Genomic DNA, 18,932 nt, shown 5'->3' with positions numbered 1-18,932 from the left:
CCAGGAGAAGAGCAGTGGGGGCTGGCTAGTTAATACATTTGTGTAATTCTTGGCATTGAAAAAAGCTGCCTTCCAGAATAAGAAATCTTTTTAGTGAGTTAATCAGTTTGGACTCTAAAAATATTGTATTCCATTGGTCTCATCATTCTTAACTCTGCATGAGTTGTTTGCACTAGTTTCTTTACTTATGTGTTGAATTCTCACAGTGACCCCATATGGTGTCGGTATTTTTATTCCCAATTAACAGATAAGGATACTGAAACTCTGAGGCTGAGTAGATTGCCTAAGGTTTTCACCCAATCTGTGAATGGTAGAGTCTATCTTCAAACCCAGATTTGCCTGACCTCAAAGTCCGTATTCATTTATTCATTCATGCATTTGTTCATTCATTCATTCGACAGTACTACATAATAGGCACTGTGCTGTGACCTAAAGATACAAAAGACCTTGACACTGTCCCCGCCTTCAAGGGGTTACAGAAGAGCCTCAACAGTGGGAAAAGTGCTAGGGTAGAGATCGACATGGGGTCAATATGTGGACATAGGAAGGACACTGAAGCCAGTCAAGGGTGGAGGTCACCCAGAGGTGGTGACACCCAAGTACAGATCTAAACAATAAGGAGGCGCCCAGCAGGCAAAGGGGTGTGGTAAATGTATTTTAGGCAGAGAGAACAGCTTCAACCGAAGCCTGGGAGAGAAAGCAAGCAAGTGATCTTGTTGAGAGCATGGAGGGAAGAGGGGGGGAAGCTCAGATATTGAGAGAGGAGAATGCGGAGGTAAGATTATAAAGGGCCTTGAAGGTCTTGGTAAGGAGTTGGACCCATGTTTGTGTCACTTCATCAAAGGGCCTTTGACTCAGTTCTGGGTTCTGGCCTGAAGGATACAGTTGGTCGGTAGGATTGTAGAAGTCGACACAGGAGTAGAGGAGTTCTCCCTGAATGTGTAAACCCCCTTCTTCATGTGGGAAAATGGTCTTTAAGATGCCATCCGGTGCAGATGCCCTGTATGACCACACATACGTACAGGGAAAGTGTAGGAGAAAACAAGAGGGTGTTGTATAAGGGCAACAACAAACTTTGGTACAAGTCTAGGCTCTGCTATTTACCAGATGTGACATTGGGCAAATTTCTTAAGCTCTTTCTTATCCGTAAAATAGAAGACTGGGCAGGGCTATTATGAGAATTAGGTTAGAAATGTAAAAGTACCTGGCCCCTGGCAATAAACTCAATAGATTTTAGTCGCCTTTTCACAACCTTTCCAGCATTCGGAAATCACAATGCGTACACACCAATAATTGTCTACATATATAACAGGAAAACTGCATCTTTAAACATTAGAAGACAATAATTGTTTGCCTATTAAGCCTGTTCTCCGGGCTCCAGGTTAAATATTACTCCCCCCCTCACCAAGTCATTCTTCATATGACATGCTTTCTAGACCCTTACCATGCTGAACATCTTCTGAATAATTTCTAGTTGGTAGTAGTTGCCCCCACAGGTGTCTTGGCTGCAGCTGGACCAGAGTCTGGATGTAGCTTGAGGAGAACAGAGCACAGCCAGGCCATCACAGCCCTTGTTCCGAGTTCCACATCCCTACTGGAGTGGCCTCTGCTACCTTCTCAGCAGCTACATCTAAGTGGAAGTACACGTGGAATTTGTGACCAACTCTAACTTGCTTGTCCACCTTGCCTCCCCTCCTCCCACCACCCTGGGTCTTGCTCATTTAACCTACGAAACTGCCAGGCTCTGAGGAGAGGATCGGTGTTGTTCAATGTGGCAAAAGCTCCATGCCAGTCACAGTGTTGGGTTTTTATGTAACGTGGAGCCAGTGTGGTGTTGTGGAAAGTGAATCAAACATTGAATCAGCTGGATCTGTGTTCAATGTCAGCTTTGAAATACAGGTCACAAAACCATAGGCAATTTGGTTAACATCTTTGAGGCTTAATTTTGCCATCTAAAAATAAATATAGTAGGATTGTTGTAAGAATTAAACAGGTTGTGGATGGAAAAGTTCTGGCACATGTAGGCATTCAAGAAGACTTTGCCTTTCTCTGTACTTTGCCTTAGGCTCTGGGATACAAAGCTGAGGCTCAGTTTCTCACCTAGAAGGAAAACAGACCTAAATTTAATAAAATGTACTAGGTATGGTGATAGAGGTCAGCACAGGGAGCTGTAGGCTTGACCTGTAGCAGGTTCTTAGTAAGCTTTGGACAAACAAATAAATATTTCTGCCATCAATCCAGGTATCCCAAATCTTGTACTTAAACAATTAGTTTTAAAAAATCTAAAAGTAGGGCTTGGATTTCCCTGGCGGTCCAGGGGTTAAGACTCCTTGCTTCCATTGCAAGGGGCACGGGTTCAATACCTGGCTGGGGAACTAAGATCCTGCATGCCGCATGGCGTGGCCAAAAAAAAAAAAAAAAAAAAAAAGTAGGGCTTAACATTTAACAGGTTAAATTGATCCAATTGGTTTTAACCATGTTCCATCCTGTTAGAATATTTTTAGAGTCATTATTCTATCATATAATACATTTCTATGGCATTCAGATTTGTGTCACCTAAAGGTCTGGCATCTCATCCAATTTATTACAAACATGTTGACCAGGATGGCACAAGAGAGAGACCTGTGGCAACCCACTAGAGACCTCCCTCCAGGATGTTTCTTTGTGCCTAGGATATCTGGGCATTGAAAAAGCTACTGGAAAAACTCTCTGCAGATGCTGTTAGAAGTCCTTTCAGGGGCCCCAGCCTGGTGTGTGGCCAAGCAGCCATAACTTCTAAGCAATGGTAACTCTCAGTCAGCATCCTGATTAAACCGTAAGTCAAAGGGGCTGGACATGCCTCCTCCAATTGCCATCAACTTGCAGAGAACTTTGTACACTCCATCTTTTTCTGATCCGCTTGTCACACTGCTGCTAGAGGGATCCGTAATTAAACTGACTATGTCATTTACTTGCTTAAAACCCTTCTGGAGTGGATTGCCTGAAACATGAACTCCAAGCTTCTTAAACAGTACAAAAGGCCCTCCATGGCTTAGCTCCTGTATATTTCTCTGTTGTATTTCCTGACACTCCATTCTTCATAATTTAAGCTCCTGAAATCCTTAATTAGTCACTTACCCACATAGATCTCAATATTCTATTGCCATACTTTTGTTCATGCATCCTTCTGCATGGGATGCCTTCCCCTCTGCCTGCCCCCTTTGCCTTGTCTCTTCCACTCAGTCTTCCAAATCAGGGGAAAATTCCTTTGCCCACCACCTGAATCTGGGTTAGATGACTCTTTTAGTATCTCCTATACTCCCAATAGAGCATAATCTCTTATTGATGCACTTAGTACCCTGATGCTAACCATTCGTCCTACTAGACTCAAAGCACCTTGCATTGAAGGACCATGTTTCAGTTATCTGAGAATTTCCAGCTACTATCTTCAGACCCAGTACATGGTCGATGTGCAGTGCATAATTGTTGAAGTGTACGTATGTTCTCAGAGCATTTTTACCAAGTTCTAATTATTTTCTTGAGAATTGGAATAGAGAGAGTTTTTAGGTGGAAACTGAGGCCTAGAGAGGTTGAGTGACTTGCCCAAGTTCTCCTAGCTGGGATTAGAGTTTAACTTGACCTCCTAACCCATAATGTCCACCAATAGCAGTACTGCCTTCTTGCCTCTGTAATATCCAGAACTTATCCAGAACTGCACGTATTTATGTCCCTGGCTTACCCGGGAAGGCTCAGGTACTATTTTGGAGAGTGGAAGTGAATTTACATAAATGACAGGCCACAGAGTTTTTTTCTGGCAAGGGTGTTTTCACCCAAATGGAGTATTCCTGGAGACATTTTGCCTTATCCTACTGGAATGTGTCTTATTAGTAAGATTTTAGACACTCTGGCAACTGGCATAGGAAATACCACCAAGAAATGGATCTTTCAGTGACTGTGAAATCACACAGTATATGTAACTGTCTTCTCCAGCTACCTGTAGAGAAATTCTAGGTAGTTTTGCGGAGCTGGAGTCACGCTAAGTCTAAAGGATGGAGAACATGTTGGAGGACTGACAAGGGAGACGAGAAGGATGGGCTGGGGAGGAGAGAGCCCTGGTATATGGCCTTTTAGAGTCAAAGTCAAAGGTTACACCCATTCCTCGCAAAGATTTACAGAAAAGATGGGCTACAGACGAAACCTCATACCTGTTTAATGTAGACTGCAGCACAGATCTCTTAAGGATACCGAGCACAAATGAATTACCCTCTATGGAGCAACGGTGCCACGCAGACAGAATATTTATGAGGTGGCCCCTTGCATCTTCAAGGCAGGCTTTGAATTCAGGATTTTTCCCATGGCAGAGCTTTTGATTACAGCCTGGGGCTGCTTCTAACTTTGTCACTGAAGGCAGCTTTAGTCCTGCTTGTCCCCTTGCTCTGATGTAAACCAGGAACAGGAGGCTGCCCTGGGAGCAGCTGGCCATCACCTTCTAGTAGGAAGCAGAGTTCAGAGCCCATGGACTCCTGGCCAAGAGAGATCAAATGCTCAGCCCTATGTGGAGGATGCCAGGCAGAAATGAAGTCTGAAGAGAGAGTGAGGTGAAAAGAGCACAGGGCAGAGCCTGTGTCGATCACTCAAAACCAAGGGCATTATAGGGGACGCTGTACTAGTATCTTCAGGCTGGCAAAGGCACCTCAGGGACTGGCTATAACATGAAGACAGATTGTTGGAGAATAGCTTCCCTCTCTGTGTCTGCACCCTACCGCACCCACAAACCTCAGTGGTTGCCCAGTCCCCTGGCCTCCTGAGAGGTGAGTCACCCTCATGTCATAATTCAGGTGCTTATGTCCACGTCTTGCATGCTGAATTTCTCCCAGCAGGAAATGTCTCTGGGACTTACAAGTCCTGCTGGCAGTGCCCCGGGAGGCAGCTGGAGTGGGAGCTCACCCTTATTCAGCCTTGTTCCCTCCTATTTCAGCTCAGCCTCTCAGGGCTGCCTTACTTTTGTGCCCTCCAATCCCACTCCCATCCCCCCAACAAAACTTGGAAATGGATGGGGTCTTCCTGCTCAGGACCTGGGATAGCTCCAAACCCATCCAGCCTCCTTAGAAACGCAGTTACTTCCTAGGGTGGCACTCCTACTTGATGGGGCTCCTAGACTGTGCTTTAGGCACCCCCTCCCCCAATATGTGCCCTGCTTACCAAGGGCACACGGCTGGAGTCTTCCTTGCCCTCCACTCCCAAGTCTTGTCTGAACATGGCCCATGGGGCCCAGGAAGCAGTGTGATTTTATGATTAAGGAAGGAATCTTCTATCCTATCATTCCCTCTCCCCTACTATTTACTCTTTACTGCTTCACTCTGCCTCAGTTTCCCTGATAAGCTTGGCCAACAACCTCTCACAGGCTTAGATTCTACAGATTATAGGTTGGGTGTGAAATGTACTTGTTATTGTTTCGGAAGGGGTAGGAAGAGGTGGAAAGTGCAGTCATGGCTTGACATGATTAAACACTTCCCAGGACAGGACAAATGGGCAGTCAACCCTGATTTCTTTTTTAAGGCCCTTCCTGCCCTGCCTATGGGCAGAACAGGGTTCACACAATCCAAAGGCAAAACGTGTAGCACCTCCTATGTTGGGAACACATGTGTGGAGATGAAAAGATGCTAAGGAGAGAGAAGGGAAAGTGGCAGAGTGAGAAACTGGTTTCCAGGATCAGAACTGGTCTGTCTGCAAATGCCTTCAGGTCACAGAAGAATGAAAAGGGAATGTTGCAGGGCAGGGAGCGGGAGGGTCTGAGCCCCTGGAATCCCACTCGTGGTCTTGCCTAATGTTTATTGGCTGAGCGCCCTACACATGCTGTACACACGTTGTCTCCCATAATCCTCACAAAGACTGTTGAGAAAGGCATCATCATGCCCACCTGCTGGTGGCTTAGCAGGGAGGAGTGAGAGGTGATTTTAAGAAACATCAGTATAACGATAACAAGCCCCTCGCCTTCGTATAGCCTTTGCAATTTACAAAGCACTTTTGTATCTTTTTTTCCCATCCTCATGACAACCCTGTGAAATACTCAGGGAAGGCATGTCCATGTCCATCTTACAGATTTAACTATGCATTTCTTGAATCCCACTGTACTGGATGCAGAAGAATATTTCCTCTTCCAAGAGTCTGTGGTTTAGGTGATGTTTTCCACAGAGTAGGCAGGGTAAATCCTACAACAAAGATTAATTGGGCACAATGTCCAAAACTTCAGACTGCAGCTAGGGCCTCGCATCCCAAGAAAGGCTGGAAAATTGAAGTTAAATAAAGTCAAAGCATGGAAATAGGCCCCTCACATTTCTCTAAGCAATCTCAACTACAGCCTTATGCAATACTTCCCACAAACACCTGATACAGCATGCAGACTCAGAAAGATAAAGGGCGTCACCGAAAGATGCACAGCTACTAGTGGCTGGGAGGACAAAAGCGCAGGTCTTTTGTATACTGGTGCAATCATTTTTCCATTCTGACACTATGTTTCCTGGATGGTCAGGGGCCCTTATACTGACCAAGGTCCAATGTCCTTAGGATAGTGACTTTTGTCCTGTTAGGGGCAGCTTTAGTTATTGCGCTTCTCCCTTTATTCCTTCCCCCGCCTATCCACTGCTACTGCCTCCACAGATGGCCGGGGTCCTCGTGATGCCCCAGTTTGCCTTGAGCCCTTCCTAAGCTGCCTCAGGCAGGCTACGGGCCCTGGGCTCGGCTCTCTGAGAATGCACAGATGTTGGTGCTGGGATCTAGGGCCTGACCCCCTGGCAGCCACAGTCAATGCTGAGGTCTGAGTTTGGGTCTCAAAGGGGCATGTGCTTCTGCCAACCCTGCCTTCCTCCACCGTAATTAAGCTTGGGGACCAGAGCTTTCAGGGCCTTACAGATGCATATCATCTATGGTCAGAGATTTCTAAAGGATTTTATTGTTTCGTGTTTGTTTCTGCTCATCATTGCTGGGTTTTAAGACTCCAGATGTCTTTGGGGCTCAACCCTTGATTGCGAGTGGGAGCAAAGTAAAAATGAGACAGACTGCTTAGGGAGGACGGGGGGCAATTAAGGATTAAGATGAGTAAGTGGGGAAGACAGACATCTTACCCTCTTGTCAGGGCTGAATTAAACATCTGCCTTGCCTGATGACTCGTAGCATTCTAAAGAAGAGCGAGAGGGGTGGGAGAGAAGGTGTTTTGTCATCAGTAGGACTATTGTAACAGTTTTCAGCTAATCCTCGGGCTTCTTAGGAAGGCAATCACGGAATCTGCAAATTGACTACTTTTACCTACCTTGGTAAATTATTTAACCTTTCAGTGACTTGTTTCCTTATCTGTAGAATGGGTATAATAGTGGTGCCACCCCCAATGGTATCAATAACCAAAGGGTTATTGTATGAATTAAGCAAGACCGGAAAAGCACTTGAAGCAGTGCCTGAACTACAGTAAGCATACGATAAAATTTTAGTTATTTTTTATTATTATTTGCACACCATATTTTATTTCATTAGCTAGGGCTTTCAAACAGTGATACATAACCGTGGTGATAACAGGCATCCTTATACTGTTTCTGAAACTTAGTGGGGCTTTATCTAAGACATTATAATCAAGTATGATGTTGACTATTAGTGTGAGACGAAAAGAAAAAAGCAGCTTTCTGAATCTTCTTAGGGTGTATCTTCCATCCTTTGGAGCACATATGACTAACCAAGGCCTCCTGTACATCAGCTGCCTCTTGCTCACACAGTTTAATCAGCACGATGTCATCAGCGTAATGGATCAACGTGATGTTCTGTGGCATGACCGGAATTTTCCAGATCTCCTTGGACTATGTTATGACAGAAGGTAGCAGAGTAAAATAGGCCAGGGCAAAACTGAAAATTAATATGGTCTGTTCCATGGAAGTGTGAACGGTTTCTGATTTTCTTTCTTTGTTGAGGCAGATGAGAATGTATTTGCCATATACATTCATTTGTATTTTTAATTATTATTATTTTTTTTGTGATACGTGGGCCTCTCACTGTTGTGGCCTCTCCCGTTGCGGAGCAACAGGCTCTGGACGTGCAGGCTCAGCGGCCATGGCTCACGGGCCCAGCCGCTCCGCGACATGTGGGATCCTCCCAGACCAGGGCACGAACCCGTGTCCCCTGCATTGGCAGGCGGACTCCCAACCACTGCGCCAACAGGGAAGCCCCCATTTGTATTATTTTTTAGATTCTACATATAAGTGATATCATACAGTATTTGTCAGACTCACAGATATAGAGAACAAACTAGTGGCTACCAGTGGGGAGGGGGGTGGTCAGATAGGGGTAGGGGATTAAGAGACAAAAACTACTATGTGTAAAGTAGATAAGCAACAAGGATATAATGTACAGCACAGGGGATTATAGCCATGAGCTTGTAATAACTTTAAATGGAATATAATCTATACAAATATTGTATACCTGAAACTAATATAATATTGTAAATCAACTATACTTAAAACAGAAAGAATGCATTTGCCAAATCAGTGGGCGCATACTCTGTGCCTGAGACCTTAGTACTCTGCTCTGGCAAAGACATTTGACACAGCAGCTGGGGCTGGGTCTACCACTTGGGTGAGCCTGTGGGAGTCCACAGTCATTCTCTAGGATGCATCCAGTTTCTCCCAGGGTCAGACCGGAGAGTTAAATAGAGATATGAAAGGCACTACCATGCCTGCATCAGTTAATCTTTGCCATTCCTCCAGGGATGCTATCTTATTTCTTATTTACTATGTTGGCCGAAAGGGGGCGGTTTCAAAGACTTCTACTTGGTCTTCCCCTGATATTAGCTCTTACCTCATAGGCCAGGAACCCACTGTGGAAATTACTCCAACTGCCAGTTACATCAATCCCAATGATACACTCAGTGATCTGGGAAATGACCACCAGGTGGGCCCACGTACCTCCCAACTCATACATGATGAAGGTATGGAGCTTCCTTGGCTTAGGACAGGGTTACCTCCCGATAAACCCATCATCAGTTGAAAATATCATAAGTCAAAAATGCACTTAAAACACCTAACCTACAGAATATCATAGCTTAGCCTAGCCTAGCTTAAATGTGCTCAGTCCACTTACATTAGCCTATAGTTGGGCCAAATCGTCTAACACAAAGACTGTTTTATAATAGAGCGTTGAATATCTCACATACAGGCACATCTTGTTTTACTGCGCTTCACTTTAATGAACTTGGCAGATACTGTGTTTTTTACAAACTGAAGGTATGTGGTAATCCTCCATTGGGCAAGTACCAGTGCCATTCTTCTGACAGCATTTGCTCACTCTGTGTCTCTGTGTCGCTTTTTGGTAATTGTTGCAATATTTCAAATTATATTATTATTATTATAATATCTGTTATGGTGATCTTTGACCGGAGATCTTTGATGTCACTTTTGCAAAAAGATAATGACTTGCTGAAGGCTCAGATGATGGTTAGCCTTATTTGGCAACAAAGCATTTTAAAATTAAAGTATGCACATTGTTTTTTTAGACATAATACTATTACACACTTAATAGACTACAGTATAGTATACACAGAACTTTTATGTGCACTGGAAAACGGAAACAACTGTGACACACTTTATTGTGATAGACTTGCTTTATTGCAATATCTAGAACCAAACCCACAATATCACTGAGGTATGTCTGTAATCTGTTGAATACTGTACTGAAAACAAAAAACAGAATGATTACAAGGGTACAGAGTGGGTGCAACTGTATCATCTGTTTACCCTCACGTGGCTGACTGGGGCCTGTGTCTCACTGCCGCTGTCCAGCGTCATGTGAGAATGTGATACCATGGGTCACTAGCATGCTAAAAGATCGAAATTCAAAGTGTGCTTTCTACTAAATGCGTGCTGCGTTTGCACTGTTGTAAAGTCAAAACGTCGTCAGTTGAACCATGGTAAGTCAGGGACCATCTGTATAGCTCTGGGTGTCCTCGTTAACTTGGACCTAGTGTCCAGTGGTCCTCGAAGTGTCTGGGTATTTACAATTTTCCACAGCGTAGATACTCAGGTAAATGTCTATGGGTCCTTTTGGGGGAAGGACTGAGGGAGTCTTCAAGGGGGTGATTTTTTTTTTTTTTTTTACGGTACGCGGGCCTCTCACTGCTGTGGCCTCTGCTGTTGCGGAGCACAGGCTCCGGACGGCAGGCTCAGCGGCCGTGGCTCACGGGCGCAGCCGCTCTGCGGCACACGGGATCCTCCCGGACCGGGGCATGAACCCGTGTCCCCTGAATCGGCAGGCGGACTCTCAACCACTGCGCTAACCGGGGAAGCCCGAGGGAGTCTTTATGGCATACACTTGCCATGTTGTTATAGGCTCCTTCATCCTGGGGTCCCGCCCACGTCATCAGAGAATTTCCAGATCTGAAAATTGGCTCTGCAAGGAATCATGACATTTGACTGGAGCAACTGACCTCCTCCTCCTCCTGATAGCAGTTCTTACTTTCTTTTGATCGCGTATATTAAGCAGAGCCCTTTTGGCTGCCCACCCGTGCTGCCTCTAGGAACACCATGTTTTGTACTCTCTACATGTAGGATACTTTGGCTGTCACCCCGACTGTGCCAGTCATTATAGTAATTGCAACTTTCTGGCTTCTGGTGGTTAAACACTGTCACCTAATTCTACTGCTTGGACTGAGGGTCTTGGAGGACATCACCCTCACCGCTAATCAGCCAAGCTCTATGACTTCTTCTCCTACCGTTAGCCCTGGCCTGCAGAGGGGAGCCACAACTGAACTTTAGAGTGATGCAGGCACCCCTATCACAAGTACACCCCTGATGGCCTGAGCCCTCCCAAGTCATATAATCCTTAAGTGGGTCTTCTGGCCTCACTTCCCTAAGTCTTTTATCCTTGCTTCCATCTGCCACAGCAATTTATGCATTTCAACTTGCTCAGTGTGGGCCTTCACTTTTTTCTAAGCTTCTAAGAGTCACCCTAGTAGATAGTTTGTCCTGTCCCCTGGAGTCCTCACCGGGGTGTTAAATTTCATTTCCTGAGAGAGTTGCCCAAAGTCAACGTATCTTTGTGCATCCAGCCTTATGTCCCCTTGAGCATGCATCCTAAAAATTCAACCCTGTGGGTACTTCCTTGGTTCCTGCCTGAACATGTTAGCTGATTCTCACGGCTCCTTCAGAGCACAATCTCTTTCCTCCCTTCTCGGGCCCATCATTTCCCCAGCTGGTCATGCTGAGATTTACCCTTAGTTATCAGAATGGCAGCCAGGAGGAAGTAGGGACAGCTCTTGAAGGGTGGCCTTGTTGCCTTGTATGAGAGAGGCCTCTGCAATAGCTTCCCATGTGGGGGAAGTCCCAGCTCTAAATAGGGAAGGGGGGCCACTCTGCTGGATCTGAGGGTTAAAGGGAGGCTGCAGAGACACAGTCCTCTAAGGTGTCTACCTAAATGCCTCAGTGGCCCAGGTTTTCCCAGGAAGGGCCTTAACCTCAGCATAACAGAACTGCCTTGGCTGAGCCATTAAATTGTCTTTGACACCACATGACCCTAACTGTGAGCTCCTGAGTTGGATCCATTCTCCCACTGTAGAAGATAAGGGCCTCTACCAAAGAAACCCCTGGTTCTCAAACTGAGTTTTTAAGGGTTAACCCTCAGGTATGCCGTGTGCCTCTGTAGGACAACAATGCAACTTTGTAATAACCAGCCAATCCCACTGACCTTGTATGCCTTGCTCCTCTGCACCCTTTAGATGCCAGGATGTTCCTCTGCCTTGAGATGTTTTCCCAGGTCAGCACTGCGAAATTTTTAACAATGGAGCCCTTACCTTGTGCTAAGGACTATCCATGGCTCCACATATCACCCAACAGGGACTTCCCTTCTCTCTGAGTAGTGAGAGAGCCAGTTTCAAAGCCCCATCTCAGCCCCTTTTCTTGGACCACTTCTGGACTCAACTGTGTCATTTGGATGCCAACATGGGTTAGAAGTGCAACAGATTAATTGAAGGAATGCTCCTGAAAGACACAGTGAAGGAAGATCTGGAGTAAGCAGGAAAAGTCTTCAAACCATGGTGCAGATGGGACCCTGTGAAGGAAGAGGAAGGAAGGGAGACCAGCTAGGAAGAGCCTGAGGCTGGGGCGCAGCTCCGAGAAAGTCTCCACCAGTGCAACGGGACATTTGGGGCAGATTGCTCCTAGAGGAGTTCCATACTGGGCAGAAATGGCCACGCCCTAGGATTCCCTCTGTGCTCAGTGGTGGGCTGGGCACTGCCCAGGGAGAGCACAACCTTGGCTCAAACAAAGCAGGAGCCTGAAGGTGCTGGCTGGAGGCTGCGGCCAGCTCTCAGAGATGCAACTCAACTGCCACTACCATGACATGACAAAATCCCCAAGTCATACGCTTGTGACTATGTGAGTGTATATATGCATGACGATCTAGAAATATACATACCAAGTACTTAGCAGAGGTTACCTCTCAGGGAGCGAGTAAGAGTAGGAGAACTGAAAGGAGGGCTTACACATTTTATTCCATATATTTTTGTATTGCTTTAATTTTTGTAATAATTTATTCTCATGGCAATAATTTGTGTGGCTAAAAATAAATAAAAATATAAACGTAACCTCTGAGGCCTCTTAAATCCTTCTTTTATATCAACTTTGACTTATATTAACATCCCACCTTTGCTTTTTTAAATTTGGCGTTTATGTGATATATCTTTACTAACGCTTTTACTTTTCATCTTTCTGAGCTAGTGTGTTTTAGGTGTTTCTCTTGAGTTTAAAAATTTTAAACTTGTGGTTTTTCGTCTTTTGAAAAAGATTTTAAGATCTATTTATTATCGTTTTGATGACATCTCTTTGGGTTTACTGCTATCATTTTGTTTTATGCTATAACAGTTGAGTTCCTATTTGTACACAACAGAAACCTAATCTACCTAACGTGGCAGAAAAAGTACATGTTGTGGGATGACTGGAAAGACAGAGAACCAGGCTTAGAGAATAAGCAGGAACCATGGAAGGCAAGACAGAGCTGAGATCATGAGATCATACCCTGGGGACATGCAGGACACTGTCGCTCTATCCCTGTTACTGCCACCCTTGGACAGCACTGTTTTTGGTCGCTCTTACTGCTGGACTTTTGACTTCATATGCTACCCCCGAACAATCTCCGACATTACCTGCACTTTGTGCCACTCTTCAGATTTCAGAGCAAGGGGTTGTAGCATCTGACTGCCTGAGCCCAAGATTGAAGCCTGGCCAGGTACCAGGGAAAGGATGCTCTGATCCCTTCAGCTTCCATCACAGGAACCAGAGCCCAGCCAGATGCTGAGCAGCCAGGAAAAACGAACATCCACTGTGTATGCTTCGGTTGTTTAAGACTTCCTTTCCCATCTTTTGGTATTTGTACTTTTTTCCCATTTGCTCTTAAAAAGTCATCTCCAGTGTTTGAAGGCATAGGTACCTCATTGAATACTCTCAAATTTCTAAAATGTACTTTTTATTTTTATGCTTTTTGTCCTTTTACTTTTATATCTCACTGAATGCTTTACATCAAATGTGGAACATTATCTTTAGGTGTCTCCCCTCTTTAAGACTAACATTCTAACATTCTCTTATTCATTCCCCTTCCCAATTCATTTCAACTCGCCTGCCTATGGTGTTCTTTAGTCCTTTCTCATTTTCACCTCTTTGCCTTTTGCCTCTAAATTCTATGAGTGTTTCTCAAATTTGTCCTTCACTTTTTACAATTAAAAAAAAAAATCCATGTTTTTACTACTCGAAAGTAGACTCTAATTCTTCTAGTACACATTTTTACCTTCCTTCAAATTTTCCATATATCATTCATCTCTGGTTTAATTGTATTTTTTAATTTTTATTTCACTGTGTACTGAGTTTTGTTCATGTTTCTTAGAGGCATTGTATTCTTGCATTCTATTAAAAATGTCAGATCATTTCTGTAAATTTTCTTCTGTGTCTTGTAGTATATCGTTTTTAGAGGTGCAAGAGGCAGAGTGACTAAATGTTTGGTTGTGACACAAATTATTTGGATATGGCAGTGGTGGGTTTTAATTCTCTGTCTTGATGAAAAGATCATAAGTCTTATATGATTACAGATTAAATAGAATCATAAATCACTAATTTTATTTTTGATGTACATTTGATACTTTTATCATGTTTCTAACAGAAAAAAATTTTATCTGCTCTCCCTTTGCCCTCCTTACCTCCCACCTGGGCCCCAGACCTCTGCACGTCTTTACCAGTAAGCCTCTCTCTGAGCCTTCTGGGTGGTATTCCTTTTCCCTTTCCCTTAAGCTCGCTATCAGCCATATTCTTTCACTCACCTTGAGCAAAGCAAGGTCTCCCAGGCTTGGTGTATTCCCACAGGCAGGGTGTGTGGACCATCTCGTCCTCCTTTCTGTGCACTGGGGCAAGTCAGTGGACAGATCCATGTACATGATGTCCAGTTTGATTCTCAGTGACATAGCTTCTCCACCTCCTATTTCTGGTTCTGACCAGCTGTACTAGCAGACATACTAGGTCTCGCTTCTTTACAGTTTAGGTGAGACTCCACCACCACCCCTTCCTGCCCACCAAGGTGATTATAATGTCTCTTTCCATAAACTCATTCATACTAGTAATTATTTGCTTCATGTTTTGTTTGTCCCCTTAGACTGGCAAGGTAGGGGGTGACTGGCAGGGTAGGGTCCTTAGCTATTTTGTTAACTGCTGTATCCCCAGTTAGCACAGAGCCTGGCAATACTATACACATAATAAATATTTATTGAATGAATGACTGGATGGAAAATTGCAATTAGCAGTATGTACAGCTGCCAAGATTTTTCCTGTTGTTGCCTTCAACTACAACTCTTTTTTTATGTGTACTAATAGTATCAGTTAGGAAGCAGAGAATTACAAATACATCATGTTCTCCAAACTCTTTAGGTCCTCTCCATTTTGTGAGTGTATCAGGGTAGACTATATTCTATAACAAACAACTCAAAAATCTCAGTTTATTAATACAGTTAAAGATCATTTTTCTTTTCTTTTCTTTTCTTTTTTTTTATGCGGTACACGGGCCTCTCACTGTCGTGGCCTCTCCCGTTGCAGAGCACAGGCTCCGGACGCGCAGGCCCTGCCGCTCCGTGGCATGTGGGATCCTCCCGAACCGGGGCACGAACCCGCGTCCCCTGCATCGGCAGGCGGACTCCCAGCCACTGCGCCACCAGGGAAGCCCAAGATCACTTTTCAGTCACATCCCAGTTCAATTTGCATTGGTGTCGGAAGTGGGGCAGGGGCTAGGTCTCCTACTCATAGAAGGACTTGGACGCCTTCTATCTTGTGTCTCCACCCTCTTCATTCAGTCAGAGGATGGAGGAGAAGAGCATGGACGATTGTGCTTGAGAGGCTTGTATGGGCCAGTCCTGAGGTGGCCCACATCACTCTGCTCTTATTCCATTGACCAGAACTCAGACATGTGGCTGCATCCATCTGCAAGGAAGGCTGGAAAATAGAGTCTATCTGTGGACCTGGAAAAAGAGGTGAGCCCCAGCAGGCTCTGCCACAATGAGGCAAAACGGAGGTGTGATATGAGGTTTAACCCGGAAAGGGTTTTACATTCCAATTCTGCTTGCCTCATAGAAAGCAGGGATTCCCTCCAGATTCTGTCTTTAAGCCATCCAACAATCTTTGTTTTCAACATTGTGAATTTTTACCCTTATCTATGTTTCCATGATATTTTAGTGGGGAAGTTGATAAAGGCTTCACTGGGGAATGTTATGTGTGATTTTAAACTGGAAGGTCTCTTTGAATCCTCTCCGGTAGATGTTTTGTTTTATGTTATTTTGTTTTGGACCTAAATGAAAACTTGAACATTTATTTCCACTAAGATTCATTTTGTTAGAGTCAGGCCATCATTTCAGCCTGTCAAGACTTCTTTGTATTTTTACACTATCCCCAAGGATAGTGTTGGAGTTTCTCCAGGAGGCTGCAACCCATATAACCCAGATCATTCTTTTGGGGGCAGAGGGAGATGAGTGAGTGAGGTAGAGAGGGCTGGTCTCTCCTTTATGACTTGGTGGCTGGCTGACCAAAGTATTTGTAACAGCTCTTCCATCCTAAAACTAAGCTGTCCACTGCCCTCTTCTGCATGGTTCATTGGATTGCTTGGTGACATTGTTACAAGGGCTGCAAGAGGGAAGGAATCCCAGGTAGGAAAAGCAGCATGAAAATATCAGTCACTGTGCCTTAAGGGCCAGCCTGTGCCCCTTCTCCCTCCTTTTTTCTACCCATGGCTGCACTAAGGTCAAGTTTCTGGGATTATTTATTTATCTCTGCTTAGATGGGGAAGACTGTGGTCCTTGCCCTGAAGGTTCTGGTTGGACAACAAGTACATTTAAATTGGGAAATCAATGCTAGGTGTGATGGTTAATTTTATGTGTCAGCTTAGTGAGGCCAGGTATTTGGTCAAACACTAGTTTACATGTTTTTGTGAAGGTACTTTTTATATGAGATTAACTTTTAAATGTTAGACTTTGAATAAAACAGATTATCCTCCATAACGTGGACGAGTCTCATCCAATCAGTTGAAGGTCCTAAGAGAAAAAAGACTGACCTTCCCTAATGAAGAGGGCTTTCTGTCAGCAGATGGTCTTTGGACTCTAGCTATAACATCAAACTCTCCCCTGGGTCTCCAGCATGCTGATCTACCCTGCAGATTTTGGACTTGCCAGCCTTCATAATCACATAACCCATTTCCTCAAAATCTCTTCCTTTGTCTCTCTCTCTCTCTCTCAAATTCCCCCCACCCCCATTCCCTACTGGTTCTGTTTCTTGGAGAATCCTAATATACTACACAATCGCCATGACCTCTTCTCTAGAGATGGAGACAAAAGTACCATCTCAAGACATCCCTCTTTCCCTTCCCCCCAGCTGTTTTTCCTTAGATCCTCCACCGCCCATCCTCCTCCATTTCATCATCTTTGTCATCACCCTGACCATTTATGAAATACCTTTGATGTGTCAGATATTGCAAGGTGTTTATATGTATTATACAAGTTATTCCTCACAATAATCTTATGAGATAGAAATTATTATTATCCTCATTCTGCAGATGAGGAAAGCATGGTCCAGGGAAGAAAAATGATTTTCCCAAGGTCATGTAGCTACTGAGTAAAAAAATAATTTTCAAAACCTGAGATGTTTAACACCAAAGCCCTCATCGAATAATCACAGTACTATGATATCTATTAGAAATTCTATTGTACAGGTATTATGTGAATTAAAACTTAACATGCAGTGACCTTCAGAAGCTAAGTGTCCACCAGGGCCAGGGTTTAGAGAGTATCTGAGACACAGAGAGAAGTTAATGCAGCCAAGGGTAAAGGGCAGTCTATGGAGTTGGTCAGATCTGGGGTCAAGTTCCTGCTCTATCACACTTACTATCTGTATGAACTTGGACAAGTTTCTTAACTTCCATGTTCTCCGTTTCCTCTTTGGTAAAATGGAAATAACACGACTTATCCATGTTGTTTGTTGAGGATTAACTGAGATAAAATTTGCAAAATACATGTTTTTAGCAATCTTCTAATTATAGCCTCTCAATAAACAAAAGCAAACATTTATTTAAAAAAGGAAAAAGAAATTTGGGACTGACATGTACACACTGCTATATTTAAAAAAAAATAACCAACAAGGACCTACTGTATAGCACAGGGAACTCTGCTCAATGTTATGTGGCAGCCTGGGTGGGAGGGGAGTCTGGGGGAGAATGGATACATGTATATGTATGGCCGAGTCCCTTTGCCATGCACCTGAAACCATCACAACATTGTTAATCGGCTATACTCCAATATAAAGTAAAAAGTTAAAAAGAAAAAGAAGAAGGAAAAAGAACAATCAAAGAATGAAAAGCAAAAGCCATAGATGAAAAAAACTCAATGACCAAGAGCACAATGTCTATGAGAGCTCTGCTTCTGCTTTTGAGGTTCAGGGTCAATGACTCATTCAGTCGCTTGCTGCCAGGAGATTTTTCAGCAGTGCCCAGATGAGCACCAAGCAGGAGAGAGGAGGCAACAGCCAGTCGAGGTTGTTCTGACCCTTCAAGTGGTAACATTCTTGATACGATTTTGTTGTCACTTTGTCCTTGGCTCTGGCTCTAAAGTCACTTTCAAGATAACTCTCTCCTTGCCCCATGCTTTACAGCTTTGACCCTCAATAGAAGGAGGGGAGGAAAACGGTTCTGAAAACAGCATTTCCTCTGTTGCTGCAAATCATTAGAAAAATCTACAAGAGGGACAGTCAGGGAGATAGATGAATGACGGCTAGAAGACCCCGTTGCCCTTCTTTTGGTCTGAGGAAGGAAGATAATGCATTCTGGCAACATCAAAGCCCTTACTGAAGGATTCTAAACACTTAACTTCATTAAAATCTCACCACCAATTCTATTCCATCCCGGGGCTGCTAATGAAGGGGAAGAGTCATTTACAAACCTGAGCCAGTGTGAACTACCCTGGCTCCCACCGGACAAGATATAAGTGGCTTGTGTCAGCTGGGTGGTCTTACAGAAAACCCAATCTCATAGTCAAAGTCTCTGTAATTCAGTCCCAATTACTCCATGGTGCCTCACTGCACCAGCCAGCTGCACAGGTTGTCCTGCATTTGGTGAATTACCCATCTCCCTCCAAAGAGCCACACTAAAGGAATTTGACTCCATTTACCCTATGGTGCCTCTTTTTTCCCTTTTGCTGAGATATGATTTCTAAATTGGACCCACTTATTTCTCATGCAACCTTGAGGACCCAGCCAGAGCCCAAAGAGGGAAGCACTGGCAGAAATTCTCATGCTTATAGATGAAGATCTTTGCACCTGAGCCAGTACCCCATGACCAGATTGGAGGTGCGTAAGTATGTTCACGTCACTCTGACCAATGAGCAGTCTGTTAGGTGTCTGGTGACTTTG

Source organism: Neophocaena asiaeorientalis, unplaced genomic scaffold, assembly GCF_003031525.2.
Source record: "Neophocaena asiaeorientalis asiaeorientalis breed wild unplaced genomic scaffold, Neophocaena_asiaeorientalis_V1.1 scaffold62, whole genome shotgun sequence".
In the NCBI taxonomy this organism is placed as follows: Eukaryota; Metazoa; Chordata; class Mammalia; order Artiodactyla; family Phocoenidae; genus Neophocaena; species Neophocaena asiaeorientalis.
Note: the sequence above shows the minus strand (reverse complement) of the source record.